Source organism: Theobroma umbraticum, unplaced genomic scaffold (genome assembly GCF_002168275.2).
Source record: "Theobroma umbraticum cultivar Fairchild unplaced genomic scaffold, ASM216827v3 scaffold_147.0, whole genome shotgun sequence".
NCBI lineage: Eukaryota > Viridiplantae > Streptophyta > Magnoliopsida > Malvales > Malvaceae > Theobroma > Theobroma umbraticum.
The window spans coordinates 7,930,063-7,934,784 of NW_018397259.1; the positions used below are offsets into that span (position 1 = coordinate 7,930,063).

Here is a 4,722-nt window from a genome sequence, read left to right on the forward strand (position 1 = left end):
AGAATCTCAAACTCAAGATCTTGAGGTATGTGAAAGAACTAACAGATCAAATCACTGGGAGCACTAAAAACGAAGATCACAAAATTCTTTATCAGGTGGCAAAGGCCACTCCCTTATTCCTAAATTTCCTTAATTTTGTTTCCTTATTATAAAATAACACATGTTCATCATTGCAACTCATAAAATTTTAATAGTCTTCCTTTTTTTGTTGTATTTCTCTTATTTTTATTAATTATTCCTGTCATTTATGAATACTTAATAACAAGGTTGGTACACAGCAGTAGTGAAAATAAAAAAAAATTATGTTCACTCTGTCCTTTCTTCTTCTTCTCAGAGGCAAATTGAACATTTTACTCATCTACATTCCCTAAGCTACTATGAGGTAATTGAAAAGAATGAAGATGTTCATGTTCTCTGCAAGGCTTGCAATTTGGAAATTTATCGCCAAGCTTATGGCTGTGAAAGTTGTGAATACTACTTACACAATGGCTGCGCCAAATTGTCCTATGAAGTGTTGCATCCTCTTCACCCTCAGCATCCTCTCCATCTCTATGATGGTGAGATATTTTATTGTGGTGAATGCAGAGACATATCGGCTGAGTTTGGCTACGTCTGCTACTTGTGCGGTTTCACGCTTGATTTGAAATGTTTTACTTTAACAGAGCCTAAAAACGAGGTTCAATGGCTAAAAGAGATGGCCAGAGAGTCAAAGTTGTGCCCTTTCCAACAAGATCACGAGCTTTCCTTCATCAATTTTAGCCAAGGCCATAAAAGCGGTTGGTGCAGCCTTTGCTGCCTACCACTTTTAGGTATAAGTTATACATGCTTTCGTTGCCTTTATAGTCTTCATGAATCTTGTCTTGGATTTCCATGGGAGATGGCACTCCCATTTCATCCGGAACACCCCCTACACCCAATTTTAATGCCAGACCCTACCATATGCTGTCTTGCCTGTCGTGCTTCATTCTATATATTTGACATCGCCTATAATTGTAGGCAATGTGAAGACATCAACCTCCATCTTTCGTGTGCCAATTCCCTGTCGCGAGCCGTAGAATCCAAGTCTCACCAGTATCCTCTTTTCTATTTTGGAACACATTTCCAAAAACTCTGCACCAGTATATTCAAAAAATTCTCTAAAGGAGGTATTCATTTCAAATGTAATAAATGCAATAAACCTTTTAGTGGTATGCCTTTCTATCGCTGTGTGCATTGTGACTTCAATTTTCATTTGGAATGTGTCTCTATCCCCCATTTCATTAAATCTAAATGTCATATCCACCCTTTCACCCTTAAAGATTGTTTTATAGAAGATGATTTAGGAAAATATTTTTGTGATGTTTGTGAAGAAGAAAGACATCCAAAAGATCACGTTTACTTTTGTGAAGAATGTCAAGGATTATTTGTCGCTCACATCGAATGCGTGCTGCACAATATGGTATGTTTAGTCCATGGTCTCCTATACATAATTTGTCTGCATTATAAGCATCACATAACTACATGCATGTAATCTCTGGACAACCATACATTTTAGTTTTTTAATGGACATATTCTTTAGATGAGTCGACTCTAAACTTTGTAATTTCTTTTCTTAGAAAAGTACAACAATGAAATTAATCAAGTCTAACAGCAAATTCATGCTTTATCAGGTGGAAGAAATAGCACCAGCAGAAGAGCCATCCTCAAATTTGGTATTAGACTTTGAGAACACCTCTGTCGAGGCTGAGAGTGAATTGCTGACAGATGAATCAACAGAAGAGCTGCAAAGCGACGATGAAAATCCAGCAATGAAGGAATGAATGGAAGAGCAGCAGAGTGATTAAGAAAATTAGTTCTGTATTTGCTTTGCTAGTTGAAGCGTAGAAGTCCATCAAGGAAACTATTATCACTTGAAGGAAAGTGCATGTATATTGTTTGCTGCATACTTGAAGGAAAATATTGTTTCATCTCATGTTAGCATTACTACATGGTGCTTCATCGTTTTCAGTATTATGGCCAAATTTAGGAATGAAAAGCTGCTGTAACTTTATCAGCAATCTTGGGCTAGCTATTGTATTTTGCAAAGAATTTTCAAACTTCGCTAATTAATGAAACTTGTTTGAAGCATCTTGCCAAAGAAAAAACAAGAACTTGTATAAATATCTTGTAGGCATGAGCAAGACCTTTATGGTATGATATTTTTTATTTTTTAAAAGGTGATTTTATTAATACTAAGTCACCATGCCATCCAAAGTCTCTAACTGTTTGTTAAAGACTTTTATCGGCATGAAACATCTAGCTTAGTGCAAGAAGAAGAATATATACAATTACAAAAGTAGGCTGCTTCACAAGGTGCAATTGCAGTTTCCTTGTCTAAATTGAGCTGACGAAACAAAAGGAAGCTCTCTACCTAAAGACCTGTGCTAGCTGTACAGAGAAAAAATAGAAACTCACTAGCCCAAGATCCCAACTTCAGCGAAACTGCCTTAATACAAAAGAAAAGCCCCTTTTCCAATCGAAAAACCAAGGACATGAGTACACATCCAAGAATCAAGCCAAACAAAAATCTAAAACACAACAATAGGAATGCCTCGGGCGAAAAACAACAAGACCATAATATTATATATCATTAAAAACTATTAAAGTGATAAAGAGTATTCTTATCTTCACAAAAAGTTTCATACCCTGCCCCTAAAGCACTCAACAATAAATACATGAAAGATAATAACAATAGACAAAAGGACACAAAAAAAGAAAAAAAAAAGAAACGAAGACTATATGTATATGAAAAAACTAACCTTTTATATCATCCACTGAAATTTCTAATAATAAAATATAATATATGTATATATATATATAAGACCCATTAATCACTTAATAATAAGAAGAGAAATGCATGTATCATATTCTTAATTTGCTCCTCTTTACACTTTGTAAAACAAGATATTTCAACAAAGCAGTATATGGTCTCTCCTTTAACTCTAGTGAAAGCAATGCTAATTCGTTATATGACTAGCAAAAGAATAACAGAATATAAAGAAGAAGTGAAGGAGCTATCATTCACAGTCCTTTAATAATTCTTCTGCACTTTTGACCAATGAAAGAATTATGACCTTAACTCTTCCTTGTAATTACGTCTTCTTTTCTTCAGCAAGGAAGAATAGAATAAAGTGATAAAGTAACCTCAAATATTCTCTACCATTGGTAATTATCGTTTTACATTAATTAAATTTGTTTTCTCCATTTTCGTGAAATAAATATTAGTTCATATCGTTTGTAGAATGGTGCTACTTAGTCTTTTGTAATGTGTTAAAGTTAAGTATTCCTTGTTATTCAATCAGATTCTTTTCCTCTTCCTCGAGCAATTAGACTCAGTTTTAGCTTCTTCTTTTTTCGGACATTACACACTTCTCTTGCAGGGCTCCATCTCTTTCACCACTCTCTCTTTCTCTCTTTCTCTCATTCTCTCTGATCTCCATCTGCCCCATACTTGTCTGTTCGAGAATTGGGATGGACATCAAACCTTTCCTTCATGAACACTACTTGGTGTATGATTATTACCACAATGAAGAGGCAAGTTGTGATCAATGCCATCGGCTAATTGGTCATGGGTTCGCTTATAGGTGAGAAAGTTGCCCTCAGTTCTGGTTGCATTATTATTGTGCAAACAAGCGACTGCCTCCTCGGATTTCACCCCATCTCCATTCCCAACACCTCCTTACTCTTTTCGACTACGATAATGATTTCATTTGCGACAAATGTTTCACTCTTTCTCGAGGCTACAGATATCGTTGCACTGATTGTAAATTCAAAGTTGATGTCTCATGCGCTGCTTCCACCAATGATACGACACTGGAGAAATTAGAGGGCAAAAGATCTGATGAGGAGTTGAGAATACTTCCACATTTCGTCCATGAAGATCGCTTGACGAGTATCTTCAACTATAGAAAAGCAGGAAAGAAACACTACAATTGTGGTTGGTGTGAGAAGCATCTGTCAGGAATGACTTACGGCTGTTTTAAATGTTTGAAAAAGTTCTACATCCATGAATCCTGCTTGATTAAGATACCCACCAAAATCTTAGGGCATCCTTTTCATTTGTCACACCCTCTTTATATACAGCCAACGAAAAAGGTCAACAACTCCAAGTCACTTTGCTATGCCTGTAAATATGAAATCTTTGTGGTCTTTTCACTTGCCTATTGTTGCAAAAAGTGCGAATTCAGCCTTCATGCTTTTTGTTCTAGACTCCAACCCACCCTAGACCATGAGATCCATAAACACAATCCTACTTATTTTCAAATAAACAATTACCCTGGTGTTACTGACCAATGTAACATTTGTCATATGAATATTGAGGCTAAACACAATGAGTACAGTTTTTGTCGTTGCGTGCAATGTGATTTAAATTTTCATTTCGGATGTTTTGAGATTCCATCATTTATTACACATGAATATCATAGACATAATCTTATACTAGTCACTCTATTTGATGAAGATGATTCTGAAGATAATTATTGTGATTTATGCAAAGAAACAAGAAATGCAAAACATCCTATAGATTGTTGAAAGGAATGCACATTCATTTCTCATATTCAATGCACATTAAAGAAGGTAATAGGGACACATTTAATCTCTTTCAAGAGTAAATTTATTGTAGGATATAAATGTTTGCCTCAAGCTGTTTTTGCAGAAAAGTTCTATACATAGAAAAGATTGACCATGATTAGACCTTTGGCCAGG

General features: G+C 35.4%; 1 long non-coding RNA gene across 1 annotated transcript in view; it reads left to right on the forward strand.

Moving 5' to 3' along the window:
* Window positions 1–4,722, forward strand: part of LOC110415465 (uncharacterized) — a 6,763-nt gene continuing 2,041 nt past the window's right edge. The window contains exon 1 of the long non-coding RNA XR_016351153.1: window positions 1–25. This is a non-coding gene — a long non-coding RNA (uncharacterized LOC110415465). The remainder of the gene's footprint in view (window positions 26–4,722) is intronic.